Source organism: Microcaecilia unicolor, chromosome 2 (assembly GCF_901765095.1).
Source record: "Microcaecilia unicolor chromosome 2, aMicUni1.1, whole genome shotgun sequence".
In the NCBI taxonomy this organism is placed as follows: Eukaryota; Metazoa; Chordata; class Amphibia; order Gymnophiona; family Siphonopidae; genus Microcaecilia; species Microcaecilia unicolor.
This window is the reverse complement of record NC_044032.1, coordinates 258,058,599-258,075,640: the sequence shown is the minus strand read 5'-3', so window position 1 is coordinate 258,075,640 and position 17,042 is coordinate 258,058,599.

The window sequence follows — 17,042 nt, the reverse complement described above, 5'->3', positions numbered from 1 at the left end:
ATAGCATTGGACCCACAACATGGAAGATTCTTCTTCTATGCTCCTCCAATTTAATCATGTGATAAGATGTTACTTCAATCAAGCATTGTTCATCAGATCTTAATGGCCGTTTAAACTGGTACAAAGACATTTTTAATGCCAGTAGAAGGGGCACAAGTTTATGCAAAACCGTGACCATCAGACATAAAGATTTAAATTTAATTCTTTTTGCAATTGGTAACCAGTGTAACTCTTGTAAAACGAGAATAATATGTTCAAATCTAGAGTTTTCCTACCAACACCCTTGCAAACGCATTTTGTGTCACTTGTAAGGCTTGCAACTTAGTCTTTTATAGACCGATCATTAAACCATTGCAGTAATCGAAATGTGGGGTAAATTATCTTGTTTTAGAAAAGTTTTCAGTCTTCTCAATATTCGTAATTTCCATAAAACATCTCTAACCGCTCTCTGTACATGCCATTTCAAGTTCAAAGCAGAGTCTACAATTACTCCCAAATTTCAAATCTTCCTCAAAATCTTACAAATTCTGATGATATATCACTGCTCTCTTTGCCAGATAACAAATGTTACTATGACAACAGCTGTTCTTTGCTGCTCCCCTCTAACTGCTCAGTCTACCAAATTGTTGAGCTAGCACTCACTGCAGACCACCATGATCAAAATGGTTATTAAAAAAAAGTTTTCTATACACTGCAGATTTTTCAAATAAAGCAAAGCTAGCAGCAGGACAGGGCTAGTTGCAGTCTCCACCTTCCACCCAGGTTGCAGTGGGATACAGGCTGCAAGTTGCTACAGTTGATAAAGAGGGGCATAATCGAACGCGGACGCCCATCTCCATGGGCGACTATCTCCGAGGACGGGTCCGCGAAGGGGCGGGACAGACCGTATTTTCGAAAAAGATGGGCGTCCATCTTTTGTTTCAATAATACAGTTGGTGCCGGGCAAATGCATCGGATTTGGGTGGTATCGGTTTTCAGCGATAATAGAAACCGAAGCCACCCAGCTCAAAAACGAACAACTCCAAGGCATTTGGTTGTGGGAGGGGCCAGGATTCATAGTGCACTGGTCTCCCTCACATGCCAGGACACCAACCGGGCACCCTAGGGGGCACTTGTAAAAAGTAAAAAAAAAATTAAAATACCTCCCAAGTCCATAGCTCCCTTTCCTTGGGTGCTGAGCCCCCCCCAAATCCCCCCCAAAACCCACTGCCCACAACTCTACACCATTACCATTGCACTTTTGGGTGAAGGGGGGCACTTACATGTGGGTACAGTGGGTTTTGGGGGCGGTTTGAAGGGCTCCCATTTACCAGCACAAGTGTAACAGGTGTGGGGGGGATGGGCCGGGGTCCATCTGCCTGAAGTGCACTGCACCCACTAACAACTGCTCCAGGGACCTGCATACTGCTGTGATGGAGCTGGGTATGACATTTGAAGCTGGCATACAGGCTGGCAAAAAAAAGTTTTTAAAGTTCTTTTTTTTTGGTGGGAGGGGGTTAGTGACCACTGGGGGAGTCAGGGGAGGTCATCCCCGATTCCCTCCGGTGGTCATCTGGGCAGTTGGGGCACTTTTTGGGGACTTGATCGTGGAAAAAAAAGGGTCCAAAAAAAGCGGCCCAAATTCTCGCTACTGCCGCCCTTCTTTTTTCCATTTTCGGCCGAAGGTGCCGAGATCTCCTTGGCCGATAAACACGTCCCAGTCCCGCCTTCACCACGCCTTCAACACGCCCCCGTCAACCTTGTTCGTTCCCGCGACAGACTGCAGTTGGAGGCGCCCAAAATCAGCTTTCGATTATACCGATTTGGGCACCCAAGAGAGAAAGGCGCCCATCTCCCGATTTGGGTCGAAATATGGGCATCTTTCTCTTTCAAAAATAAGCCTGAAAGGCTCCAAGCTGATGACATGGCAGAATAGTTAAAGTGAATCCACGTTGTCACATGGAAGGTTATTTTGTGCCATAGACATTAGGAAACAACAAATTATTTAGGATTCAATACAGCTGCCTGTAATTCCTTTACTTGTGGCTCATATATTGGAATGTGAAGAGAAAAGCTGGCCTCAGCCCAGATTCCTTTGGCAAAGTCACAGTTGATGCTGTGGTGTCACAGTCGCAATATTGCATCATTATGGAACGCACCTAGGCAGGAAGAGAACTGGACAGAAAATAAATACATGTGGAAAATGTATGATTGAAGGGACAGAGGGAATACATGGAATGTAAGGCACGGACACTGAGATTATACCAGTAAGGAGAGACCAGATTTTCATAAAATATTAGACTTCTTATATTCCCTTATTCACTGTTACTCAGTGCATTTTGTCTAGCAAAAAAGGTGCCGGTACTCAAATGCCAGGCTACCCTTCAGGGGTGGAGTGATCATTGAGGGACTCAACACACAATAGCCAGGACCCCTGCAACCAGCCATAGAAGCTATGACAAGGCAGAATTTGTATGTTGAACCTGAGCTCTCTCATTAAAATACGAGAACCATGGGTCAAGTTTAGCAGACAGTGGAAAAGGTGCCGGTACTCAGTACCCCCAAGTACCCCCTCAAAAAAAGCCCTGCTGTTACTAAATCCTGCTTCTACAAGCAACTCTGTATTGTTGAGCAACTTCACGTAACTCCCCTAGGCTCATGCAGTAAACTGAAACCAGTAATTTAGAGGTGACGGGTTGCATATCCCTATGCTACTCCCCTGAGCTCATCCACTTCTGAAGGTGACAGGCTCTGTGTTGCTGCACCCATAGTCTGAGTTCGTGCAGTTCTAAAGGTGACAGGCTCTTTATCGTTGAGCCATCCCACTGAACCATCTAGTCCTTGAGCCAGGTTTGTATCCCTGTGCCCATAAAGTCCTGGAAGTGTCAGGTTAGGTGCTCCGATGCCCATTCACCAAACTACTCCAACCTTTCCAACCCAGTCTTCAGGACATACCTAGTCCCACTGGGTTTTCAGGATATCTACAATAAATATGCATGAGATACATTTGCATGTACTGCTTAAATTGCATGCAAATCTAACTCACAAATATTCATTGTGGATGTCCTGAAAACCCAATGGGACCAGGTGTGCCCCCGAGGACTGGATTTGGATGGCTGGTCTACTCCAAGAAGGACTGTCAAAATGTTTCACCCAAATGTCCACGTTGTACACTATACATATGCAGTGGTGTGCTGGTAAATTTTTAACAACAGGCTCTCTCCCCGGTCCACCTCAGCACCCCCCCCCCCCGTCCACCACTGCGCCCCCCTCCCATCCACCTCTGCGCCCCCCCCAAAATTGCAGAGCTGGCTATAGCGGGGGAGGGGGGCAATGCATTACTCTCTCCAGGAAAAAAAATTAAATGATCCCAGGTTCCAATCTAATTCATGTTTAATGTGGGATAAAATGCCATGAATAAGTAAATAAATATAAACTTTTAATGTTGAGCACCTGATTCTCAAAGTGAACATATTCCAAACACTATAATGAAAATAAAATGATTTTTTTCTACCTTTGTTGTCTGGTGACTGTTTTTCTGATCATGCTGGCCCAGTATCCGATTCTGCTGCTATCTGTCCTCTTAACTCCGTTTCCAGGGCTTCCTTTCCATTTATTTCTTTCCTCCTTTCTTCTTCATTTCTGGTCCTCAGCTTCTGCCTATTTTCTTCACCCATGTGCAGTTTTTCTCCTCTCTTCCTTTTCCCTCATCTCATCTCCTTCCTCACTCTTCTCTCCCCTCCATCCATGTCCAGCATTTCTTCTCTCTCCCCTCCTCTCCCCTGCCCTGCATGCACCCATGTCCAGCAGTGACCCTCCTCTCCCCTGCCCTGCATGCACCCATACCCAGCGATCCTCCTCTGCCCTGCCCTGCATGCACCCAGATGTCTAGCAGTGACCCTCCTCTCCCCTGCATGCACCCATGTGCAGCAGTGACCCTCCTTTCCCCTGCCCTGCATGCACCCATGTCCAGCAGTGTACCCTCCTCTCCCCTGCCCTACATGCACCCATACCCAGCGACCCTCCACTGCCCTGCATGCACCCAGATGTCTAGCAGTGACCCTCCTCTCCCCTGCATGCACCCATGTGCAGCAGTGACCCTCCTTTCCCCTGCCCTGCATACACCCATGTCCAGCAGTGTACCCTCCTCTCCCCTGCCCTGCATGCACCCATGTCCAGCAGTGACCCTCCTCTCCCCTGCCCTGCATGCACCCATACCCAGCGACCCTCCTCTGCCCTGCCCTGCATGCACCCAGATGTCTAGCAGTGACCCTCCTCTCCCCTGCATGCACCCATGTCCAGCAGTGACCCTCCTTTCCCCTGCCCTGAATGCACCCATGTCCAGCAGTGTACCCTCCTCTCCCCTGCCCTGCATGCACCCATGTCCAGCAGTGACCCTCCTCTCCCCTGCCCTGCATGCACCCATACCCAGCGACCCTCCTCTGCCCTGCCCTGCATGCACCCATGTCCAGCAGTGTACCCTCCTCTCCCCTGCCCTGCATGCACCCATGTCCAGCGACCCCCTCCATCCACCCATGCCCAGCAGCGACTCTCTTTTCCCCCCTGCCACTGCCTCCCGAGTTGTTTTGTGAATTTTTTTTCTCCTCCCTCCCTCCCTCCCGATTCGGTCCCTCACCGCCTGCTTGTTTTTTAAATTCTTCGCTTCCAGCGCTGAGTCGCCAACTGTCCTGAGTCCTCCCTTGCCGATTCGCGCTTCAAAATGGCCGCCAAGACTTCAGCCGAAGTCTCGCGAGGCCGCCTCTGGAAGTCTCGGCGGCCATTTTTAAAGCGCAAATCGGCAAGGGAGGACTCAGGACAGTCGGCGACTCGGCGCCGGAAGCGAAGAATTTAAAAAACAAGCGGGCGGTGAGGCGGATCCGGAGGGAGGGAGGAGGGAGGGCGGAGAGCCAGAGCCGGCTCGCTATTTTCAACAACCGGCTCGCAAGCCGGAAGAAAATTTAACAACCGGCTCTTGCGAGCCAGTGCGAGCCGGCTCCAGCACACCACTGTACATATGTATCAAAGTCCCAGACACAGAAACGGTGAAGTGGGATATATCAGTAAAAGGAACTGGCACAGTTCAGTTTCTTTTAATCATTTGTGGAACTTTATGGCGACTATCTTGCCATAGAAATCATTTATTTCAGTGATTTCTCAACCTGTCCTGGGGGTTCCTAGCCAGTCAGATTTTCAAGATATCCACAATGAATATTCATGAGAGAGATTTGTATGCAGTGGAGATAAGTGAATTTCACATAGTTTATATTAGAGATACTATTGTGAAAATATTTAAGAGTTGTTTGATATATGAGCAATTAATAAAATTGAATATCTATAATAATAGTTCTCACCTGGAAACATTCTGAAGCTCACTCTGTGGGAGGGAAACACTGAAGGCTAGGCTCTCAGCTCACTCACTCTCACTCATGCACCACTCACTGACACTCATAGACCCGCCCTCAGCCACGCCCCTTCCGGACATAATTCGCGACCCCAACGTTCTAAATGAAGCCTCCAAACCGCTCCAAACCGGAAGTGTGAGGCTCCAGAGATATCTGTTTTGCCCATAGCTCAAAAACGGAAGTGTCAGGCGTCCTGTGCCCCGCCCTCCCCTCATAACGTCATCACGAGGAGGGCGGAGCCCATTCCAAGAAACGAGATGTCCGCCTGCCCACATCTTCTAATTCTCACCCTCATTCTCACCCTCAACGTACTATGAAGCAAGTGTGAGGCTCGGAGATATCCTTTTTGTCGATCGGGGCGGGGAAACAACGCGATGACATCACCAGTGTGGCGAGGAAGGCACAAGCCTCGGACAATTGGCAACAACAAAAAAAAAAGCCTTCCTGAACGCCGGGGTGGGGAACACAGTCACGCAACGCGATGACGTCGACGGCGGCCCGGGGAAGGCACAAGCCATGCAGAATCGCCAACAGCAAAAAAACAAACCTGTCACGGGCGACCGAACGACCCAAACAACTTGCGCCTGGAAGGTAGGGGCGGTTGAGGAAGAAAGCTGCAACTAAGATGACAGGAAGGAAAAGGAAAACCTTGCTAGCGCCCGTTTCATGCTCTTCGGAAACGGGCCTTTCTTACTAGTATTTGATAAGTGTGTAATTTAAAGGGTGTAATTTTAAGTACAATAGTCATCATAGTGATTGAGAGTATGAATATTCATTGTGGATATCCTGAAAACCTGACTAGCTGGGGAGCCCCCAAGGACAGATTTGGGAGCCACTGATTTATTTGACTATCTCAAACTCAGTGGAATACTTGTTTCCAAGCAAGTACAGATGTGCATGTAAGGACTAGATAAATGAATTAAAATGAATCCCCTTCCTATATAATAATTCTCACCTCCAACAGGATGTGCCTGGGACCGTGCCTGCCGGAAGTGGTCTGCTAGGCAGGCACACACTGACCTCAGTGACATCAGTGACAGACAATTTGGCAAAGCAAAACAATCTGAGTGCTGGCCATTAAGACACAGGGTTGATAGGAGAGTTTTAAAAGACTGAAGGAACCGAAAGTGTTAAATGGGGGAGGGGGGAGTTCTGAACGATTGAAAGACATGAACATTTGGGAAAGGAAAACAATCTGAGTGCTGGCCATTAGGACACAGGGTAGATAGGAGAGTTTTAAAAGACTGAAGGAACCGAAAGTGTTAAATGGGGGGAGGGGGGAGTTCTGAACGATTGAAAGACATGAACATTTGGGAAAGGAAAACAATCTGAGTCCTGGCCATTAGGACACAGGGTAGATAGGAGAGTTTTCAAAGACTGAAGGAAACGAAAGTATTAAACTGGAGAAGGGGGGGGGGGGGGGAGTTGTGAATGACTGAAAGACATGCAAATTTGGGACAGGAAAACAATCTGAATGCTGGCCATTAGCACACAGGGTACATAGGAGAGTTTTAAAAGACTGAAGGAACCAAAAGTGTTCAAGAGGGGGGGGGGGGGGGGGGGGCAAGTTCTGAATGAATGAAAGAAATGAAAATTTACGAGAGGAACACAATCTGAATGCTGGGCATTTGTACACAGGGTAGATAGGACACTTTTTTTAAAAAATGAAGGACGTGAAAGTATTACATCTTGGGGGAGGGGTGAGGAGGAAAGCGGTGGGGTATCCGGAAACTGGGCATTAGGGCCACGGGGGTACATAGACTTTTGAAAGCCTTAAGGAACCCAAAGAGTGGGAAGGAGGAGGAAAAGGAGGGGAGCGAACGGGGTGAGGAGCATTAGGAACAGCCCTGTCACACACTCTCATTCTCACACACACACTGTCACACAGACAGTCTCACTCTGTCACACACCCGCACATTCACTCTGGCTCTCTCTCTCTCTCTCAAACATACACACTCCCAGGAAAACCTTGCTAGCGCCCGTTTCATTCGTTCCAGAAACGGGCCTTTTTTACTAGTAATATATAATACTTGGTAGCAATAATGAAACGGTGATTGAATATTCAGATAGCAAGCAGCCTGAGCCAACAGATTTATTTTCCACTGAACTTAATTAACTTTGTATGAACTTGGCTGCTAATAGTGTGCTGAACTGGACAATGTTGGCACATTTAGCCACACCCTTTTACCAGCCATGGCGCATATAAACAGTAATCACTGAAAATATTACACCAGTACAGGAGAAGAAAAATAACTTGTTTTTTTTTCATTATAAATAATTTCTGTAAGCTGTTACAGCTCCAGTATACCCAAAATCATACAAACCAAATTAGCATACAGATTCTGCATGCAGCACAATACCAGAAAAACAGAACATTGCTATACATTGCAAAATAAGACAGAAGATGTGTAAATTCTCGAATTTGACATATTCCAAACACTAAAATTTATTTTTATTACATTTGTACCCCGTGCTTTTCCACTCATGGCAGGCTCAATGTGGCTTACATGGGCAATGGAGGGTTAAGCACCTTGCCCAGAGTCACAAGGAGCTGCCTGTGCCTGAAGTGGGAATTGAACTCAGTTCCTCAGGACCAAAGTCCACCACCCTAACCACTAGGCCACTCCTCTGCTCATGAAAATAAATAAAAATAAAATGATTTTTTCTACCTTTGTTGTCTTGTGACTTTGTTTTTCTGATCATGTTGGTCCCAGTCTCTGATTCTGCTGCTCTCTGCTCCCTTAACTCCACTTCCAGGGCTTCCTTTCCATTTATTTCTTTACATTCCTCCTTCTTCATTTCTTGCCCTACATCCATAGGTAAAAGCTGGGTCTTCCGCGGACTTGACTGGAGGAGGTATAGAGTGGATTCAGCTTTTGCCTATTTTCTCCAGCCATGAGCAGTTTTTCTCCTCTTTTCCCTTTCCCTCATCTCCATCAGTATATATCTCCTTCCTCTTTCTTCCCTCCCCTCCATCCATATGAATTGCCTTCCTCTCTCTTCGCTCTCCTCCATCCATGTCCAGCATTTCTCCTCTCTCTCCTCCCCTCCATCCATGTTCATCTCACGTCCTCTCTATTCCCTCCCCTCCATCTATATCCAGCATTTCAACTCTCCCCTCTCCTCCATCCGTGTCCAGAAATTCTCCTCTCCCCTCCATCGATGTGTTACAAGAAATTATTTATTTTGGGGGAAAGAGCTCTAGAGCACTCGCTACTGTTTATAATTTAAGAGCAGGCGCTGTATTTATAAGTTTTAGGATATTAATTTCTCCACCAATCACCAAAGGTGATAATTGCAATAAATTAAATAAATTAAGTATATATAAAAGATACCATATACTCAGAACACAAAGAGACCGTATTTTTAGCTTCAAATAGGTTGATTTAATATACAATTGCACACGAGAGGTAGGTTTTAAGAGATCTTTACAGATAATCTGTGCTTAAGTAAGGTAAAGTAGAGTAGCAGGTCTAGATCAAAAGTTATAACTTACAAAGCAGTCTGTTGCAAAGCATTTTGTGGTCCATTGAAGAGCCATGAGGCAGGTGGACTGCAGATCAGGAGCAAGGCATCTGGATTGGTGCTGGAGGGAGAGTCTTGAAGACAGAAGAGAGTCTATTTAGCCTTGAGGCAGTCTCTTACTTGAGGAGTCTTTTGTTAAAGGGGGAGGTGAGGTCAGTAGTACCTTTGTCTATTAAATGTCTTTTTAATGTTCCCCAAAGGGAGAGGGAAGAGGGCTTTTGGAATGAAAGCCAGTTCTGCTGCAGTGTCAAATATATATATATATATATATATTTTTTTTTTAAAGCTGCACAAATATATTGGTGTATATATATGTATCTGATCCAACACAACATCATGCTACACATTTAATTATGATGATTGGCTTATACCATAACACATGTGCATCTCCTTCCTGTCTTCCCTCACCTCCATCCATTTCCAGCATTTCTCCTGCCTTCCCCTCACCACCCATCCATGTCCAGCAATTCTCCTCTGCCCTCCCCTCCCATCTATGTCCAGCGATTCTCCTTTGCCCCCTGTCCTCACCTCTCATCCACATCCAGTGATTTTCCTCTGTCCCCTGCCCTTCTTCCCATCTATTTCCAGCATTTCTCCTCTCTCCCCTCCCCTTCATCCATGTGCATCTCCTTCCTGTCTTCTCTCACCTCCATCCATGTCCAGCATTTCTCCTGCCCTCCCCTCCATCCATCCATAGCAACTCTCCTCTCTCCCCTGCCCTCCCCACCCATCCATGTCCAGCAATTCTCCTCTGCCCTCCCCTCCCATCTATGCCCAGTGATTCTCCTTTGCCCCCTGTCCTCACCTCTCATCCACATCCAGTGATTCTCCTCTGTCCCCTGCCCTCCCCTCCCATCTCATCCCATCCCATCCCATCCATGTCCATCGATTCTCCTCTGCCCTCCCCTCCATGTCTCGTGACTCGCCCCAGCCCCCAACTTATCCCCCTTTTCAGCTCCCGAGTTTCAGTTCCCAACCCCCAGCCCCAGCCCCACTTGTGCCCTCAGTTTTCCACAGCTCTCCTTTCCTTCTAGCCGCCCTGTGTTTAAAAAGTCGCAGTGGCAGCAGCGGCAGCAAAAAAGCAGGCTCGCCTCTAGCCTTTAAGCCTTTTCTTTCTCTCTCAGCATGCACTGTGCTGCCTTTCTCTGATGCAATTTCCGGTTTCCGTGAAGGCGGTACAGTGCATGCTGAGAGAGAATGGGAAGGCTTAAAGGCTAGAGGCGAGCCTGCTTTTTTGCTGCCGCCGCTACAACTTTTTAAATGCAGGGCAGCTGCAAGGAAAGCAGCTGAGGATCAATGGCAGGGAGCGACAGGAAGCACCATGGGGCTCCTGGAGGCGTGAGGCCCTGTGCGACTGCTCCTGTCGCACCTGCCTAAGACCGGCCCTGTCCACTCGTTACCCTCATATCTTAATCCTGGGCAATTTTAATATTCACATAGACAATCTATTTCACCCTCATTCAAGGTCTTTTCTGTCAACTGATCTGGACCTTCATCAGTGGGTGACCGTTTCTATGCACAGTGGTGGTCACACTCTAGATTTAGTTATATCAAGATGTGTTTCCTCTTTCTTTTCATCTACCCTAGCCTCTGCTTCAATCCCTTGATCCAACCATGCCATAATTCACTTTAATATGCTGCTTTACCTCCCAAGCTGTCCTTTTCCCTCAATCTACTCCCAACACCTAGCTTAGATTGACCCCCCTCACCATTAATCCTTCCCATTTTTCCTTCCCACCCAATTTCGATTCCTTAAAGCTGGAAGATCAGGTTAGCTGTCTCCACTCCATACTACTGTTAGCGATGGTCCAAATTGCCCCTTTGAAGCCTCTTAAACCTCTCTTTTCCTCCAGCGAAAGACCATGGTTCCATAGCAATCTTCGCCTACTAAAACAACAACTCTGTCAGGCTGAATGGAAGTGGCTAAAATTCTGAACAGCTACAGATCTTCTAAATTTCAGGTCCAGATTCAGAGACTACAACTTTCACTTGAGGAAATCTAAGTCAGTCAACTTTAAAAAAATTGTCTCAAAAAGTCTCCCAACCTATCGAAAGAGCTGTTCTCAATCTTCTGTAATTTGACTTCTTCCCCCTATTCCACTAGCAGGCATCTAGCCTCATCTTTGTACCCTTCTGCTTCAGCTCTTTCCCAATACTTCTTTACCAAAGTTCAAGACCTTATAGACACCCTGCCACCTGTGTCCTCCCCTGTGGTCCCAGCAACCCCATCTCCCTCCTTATTAGGCCTACCTGCAGTTCCCACAAATCCAGCAGCCTTATCTCACATTCATTCTGTTCAGACTACTCTATCCCCTGTTCCTGCCTTTCTTATAGGAGCCTCCTCTTGGACGTCTTTCCAACTCCAAACCCTTGAATCTCTATCTAAAATACTGTCAAGGGTGAGACCAACGTTCTGTGCACTCGACCCAAAACCACTCTCATGGTTACAGATCTCAGAGCTCCCATTACCACCTAAGCTACTTCTAGTAATAAATTCAGGTCTCCTCTTCGGTAAAATCTCCACTCTGTGGAAATCTACATTAGTGCGTCCCATTTTGAAGAAACCCTCTTTAGATCTGAAGTCTTCTGCTCATTATCATCCTGTCTAATCTCAGTTTCCTCTCCAAAATATTGGAGAAAATAGTCTTCACTCAGCTGTCATCTTTCATTAAAAACATTCCTTGTTCTCTACCCTCGTCAGTTTGGTTTTAGGGCCCCGTTTAGTACAGAGACTGTATTAAGAGTGGTGTTGAATGAAATCTATTTCCAAATGGACAAACACAATGTTGTGCTTGCTGTTTAACTACACCTATCTGCAGCCTTCAACTTGGTAAATCATTATCTTTTGTTATCCCATCTTGGGTTTCTAGGCATCTCTGGCTCAGTTCACTCATGGTTCAATTCTTTTCTTTCCTATTGCTCCTATCAAGTCATCATCACCACATCCTCTGCTTCCTCCCGCCCATTGACTTATGGGGTTTTGCAAGGCTCAGTCGTTTCCCGCTTCTCTTTAATATATTCTTAATCCCATGCCACACTCATCCAATCCACAGGCATTTCGTTTCACTTCTATGCTGATGACATCCTGTTACTTTTCCCTACTAACCTTTTCAACCCTGATATCAGCCCACTTCAACATTGTCTTGATGCTATTTCTTCCTGGCTCTCTGAACACCAACTTGTACTTAACACAAAGAAAACTGTTGCATGATAGTTCACAGGGGGGGGGGGGGGGGGCGGGAAGGGGTATCGATTCCTTCCACCCTTCTAATTTTCTGCGGTACCTCCATTCAGCCATAAGTACATAAGTAATGCCACACTGGGAAAAGACCAAGAGGGGCAAAATCGAATGCGAACGCCCATGTGTAAAAACGTCCATCTCCGGAGACGGCTCTGTGAAGAGGCGGAGCGAACCATAAAATCAAAACGAGATGGCCGTCCATCTTCGGTTTCGATTATACGGTTCGGCCCGCTGAAATCCCATCATTTGTGTCGACTCTAGAGATAGACGACACAAATGGTGAGATCGCTGGACCTAGAGATGGCCGTCCGCGGTTTTCAGCGATAATCAAAACTTCTGCCGGCCATCTCAAAAACGGACCTAATCCGTTCGTGGGAGGGGCCAGCATTCGTAGTGCACTGGTCCCCCTGAGATGCCTCTATGCCAGCCTCAAATATCATACCTAGCTCCATGACAGCAGTATGCAGGTCCCCGGAGCAATTTTAGTTTAGTTGGTGCTGCGCGGGACCCATGTAGAGAGCAAAAATCGGAAGAAAAAAAAGCATGCAAGTGCAGTCAGGGATGTCCAAATTAAAACAATAGTAATAGGGGGATTTGAACCAGAGCAATTTTAGTTTAGTTGGTGCTGCGGGGGACCCACTCAGAAAGCAAAAATCGGAAGAAAAAAAAAAACATGCAAGTGCAGTCAGGGATGTCCAAAAAAAAAACATGCTCCGATTTGTGTCGGAAGATGGGCGTCCGTCTCTTTCGAAAATAAGCTGGCAAGGGTCCATCGAGCCCAGCATCCTGTCCACGACAACGGCCAATCCAGGCCAAGGGCACCTGGCAAGCTTCCCAAATGTACAAACATTCTATACATGTTATTCCTGGAATTGTGGATTTTTCCCAAGTCCATTTAGTAGCGGTTTATGGACTTGTCCTTTAGGAAACCGTCCAACCCCTTTTTAAACTCTGCTAAGCTAACCGCCTTCACCACTTTCTCCGGCAACAAATTCCAGAGTTTAATTATACGTTGAGTGAAGAAAAAGTTTCTACGATTTGTTTTAAATTTACTACACTGTAGTTTCATCGCATGCCCCCTAGTCCTAGTATTTTTGGAAAGCGTGAACAGACGCTTCACATCCACCTGTTCCACTCCACTCATTATTTTATATATCTCTATCATGTCTCCCCTCAGCTGTCTCTTCTCCAAGCTGAATAGCCCTAGCCTCCTTAATCTTTCTTCATAGAGAAGTCGTCCCATCCCCGCTATCATTTTAGTCGCCCTTCGCTGCACCTTTTCCAATTCTACTATATCTTTCTTGAGATGCAGCGACCAGAATTGAACACAATACTCAAGGTGCGGTCGCACCATGGAGCGATACAACGGCATTATAACATCCTCACACCTGTTTTCCATACCTTTCCTAATAATACCCAACATTCTATTCGCTTTCCTAGTCGCAGCTTGAAATACCATTTCCGACACCGGTATCCCACCCAAATCTTCCTCGGTGAAGACCGAAGCAAAGAATTCATTCAGTCTCTCTGCTACGTCTTTGTCTTCCTTCATTGCCCCTTTTACCCCTCAGTCATCCAGCGGCCCAACCGATTCTTTTGCCGGCTTCCTGCTTTTAATATACCGAAAAAACTCTTTCCGGTATCTGGGAGTCATACTTGACTCTCATTTCACTTTCACTCAGTAAATCACCCACTTAGCCAAAACCAGTTTTCTGGACCTCCAACAATTGTGGTCAGTCTGACAGTACTTTGATCGAGAGACTTTTCACTCCCTTGTCCTTTCACTGTAAGTAACCAGACTTGACTATTGCAACATAATCTACCTCAGTTGCTCATACACAACCCTAAAAAGACTTAAATCTATACAAAACACTGCTATAAGATTAATATATGTATGAGTTATTAATCTTATAGCAGTGTTTTGTATAGATTTAAGAATAGGTATAGATTTATGGAATAAGTGATATGCATGATCGAACTTATATGTATACATTCGATCATGCATCTCACTTATTCCATAAATTTCATTGGCTCCCTATTGAGAAATGGATCATCTTCAAATTACTCACACTGGCATTCAAAGCCCACAGATTAGGTCTTCCAGATTACCTAGCATCAATGACCATTCCATATTCCCCGGTTCGCCTTCTGCGGTTGATTAATGATTATTGTCTTGTTCTCCCAAGCCCAAAAGCTGCCCAGTTAGAATTTACTAGGCATCATGTCTTTTTCTTTGCCCTCCTTTTTATTGAAATTATGTTTTGCTTATTCATACCGAATCGTCCTTCAAAAATTTCAAAACTGATATAAAAACTCTTTTTAATCAAACCTTTAATGTTCCCTGATCCACTATAGGAGGAATCAAATTCAAACTTGTGGCTTTTCTTCCTCTCCCCTCGTTCCCTCCCTTCTATTCCCCCTCTCCTTTTCCCTTCTATGACCCTTCCTACTCACTGCTGTATTGCTTGTGCCTCCTTCTTATGTGTGAATAATTGAGCCCTTCCCTGTCTCATATTGTAGTTCATTTTTGCCTATTTATGTACCCTTAGTTTTGTAACTCACTCAGGTCTGCAAGTTAGGTTGAGTGGTATAGTAAATTCTAATAAACTATACAGATTGACGTGGAGGGGCATTTTCGATCGGGGCCGGCCACCTCTAAGGGCGCCCATCTCCGAGGACGGCGCAGCAAAGGGGCGGGGCCAACCGTATTTTTGAACAAGATGGCCAGCCATCTTTCATTTCGATAATACGGTTGGGGCCGGCCAAATGTCAGAGATGGCCAGGTTTGAGATGGCTGGCCTCGGTTTTTGCCGATAATGGAAACTGAGGCCGGTCATCTCAAACCCGGCGAAATCCAAGGCATTTGGTCGTGGGAGGAGCCAGCATTTGGTCCCCCTAACATGACAGGACACCAACCAGGCACCCTAGGGGGCACTTCTAAAAATTAAAAAATAAACATTAAAATAGCTCCCAGGTGCATAGCTCCCTTACCTTTGGTGCTGAGTCCCCCAAATCCCCCCCAAACCCACTCCCCACAACTCTACACCATTACCATAGCCCTTATGGGTGAAGGGGGCACCTACATGTGGGTACAGTGGGTTTTGGGGGGGTTGTGGGCTCCCATTTACCACCACAAGTGTAACAGGTAGGGGGGGATGGGCCTGGGTCCACCTGCCTGAAGTGCACTGCACCCACTAAAAACTGCTCCAGGGACATGCATACTGCTGTCAGGGAGCTGGGTATGACATTTGAGGCTGGCATAGAGGCTGGCAAAAAAAGTTTTTAAAGTTGTATTTTTAAGGGTGGGAGGGGGTTAGTGACCACTGGAGGAGTCAGGGGAGGTGATCCCTGATTCCCTCCGGTGTTCATCTGGTCAGTTCGGGCACTTTTTTGGGACTTGGACCTGAAAAAAAGGGACCAAGCAAAGTCAGCCAAATGCTCATCAGGGCCGGCTTTCTTTTTCCATTATTGGGCAAAGCTGGCCATCTTGTACCAGGCCCCTGTCCTGCCCTCATCCCGCCTTATGTATCCTGCCGACACGCCCCCTTGAAGTTTGGCCGGCTCCGCGACAGACTGCAGTTGAGGCTGGCCAAAATCAGCTTTCGATTATGCCGATTTTGCCGGCCTTGAGAGATGGCCGGCCATCTCCCGATTTGGTCTCAAGATGGCCGGCCTTCTCTTTCGAAAATAAGCTGGTTAGTGGGTTTGTGGATTGTGTATAAACGGAAACAGTTGAACACTACAATTGCACTTTATATAGTAGAATTTTGGAACACATAAGATTAATTTTATTGCACTAGCAACATCTGGGATGTTAAGTGATATTCTAAGAGCCAGTGAAATGATAACCTGAATTTTCAGGCTTTTTCAGTATTGTAACTCAAGGAACGACTGAAAATCTCATTGTCTTTGGGGTTTCAATACACATGTATAGTGTGCAACTTGGATATTTGGGTGAAACTTTTCAGCAGTCTGCTTAGATTCTGTTCCCTGTTTGCTATTGTGGGTTTTTGGTTTCGTAAAATAAGAGGGGACAGGCTCTGTATCTGTGTGACATTCTTGAGTCTTTCCCATCCTAGAGGTGAGAGTTCTTCACCTTGAATACCCCTTACCACTGCCTTCTTTAATTTATATCTTGTTTTGTTTTATAATCTGTACAGCAGCAGCTGTCAGCTGTTCTGAGCAAAGAACAGCTTCCCGTAACTGACTGATCAGACCAATTTTCTAAGAATCTTTATGGTTTTTGGTCACTGAAGCCACAAACAGGTCTACTCGGTTTCAGAATGCATCCTGCAGAGGCTATGAATATAATACTACACCAGACTGGTATCTCCATATCCTAGAAATAAGTTTCTTTTTTTACTTTATTTGATGTGCAGTGTTATGGAAACAGACTATCAATAAATAAATTAACTCCATGTTATACCTCTGGTAGTATATCAACATAGAAAACTGAGATAACCTAGCTTCTTCTCCTTCTTCTGTGGAATTGGTCAGTATACAAAGGACTCAACATCTTATCCATCTGCAACAAACACACCATGGGTCACACAAAACAAGTACTTTATACAAATCTTAACCTTCATTAAACAAGTGTGGAAAACATGAAGGGGCATGGCTTCAGCATGCTTTCCAGCATAGATTTCTAGAAGGTGGTGATGGAGTTCTTACATTACATATTGAGTTGATAGTACGAAGGACCATCCTTGGATTAGAGAAAGTGGTCTGGATCCCAGATTGCCATGGTAATCCTGCCCTGACATCCCTTGGGAGCTCCAGTGTGCCAGATGCAGCAGCAGCCCACCCAGTGGAAATATCAGTGCTGGGCACCTTTGGAAATGAGAGGACATGCTACTACTACTACTACTACTTAACATTTCTAGAGCACTACCAGG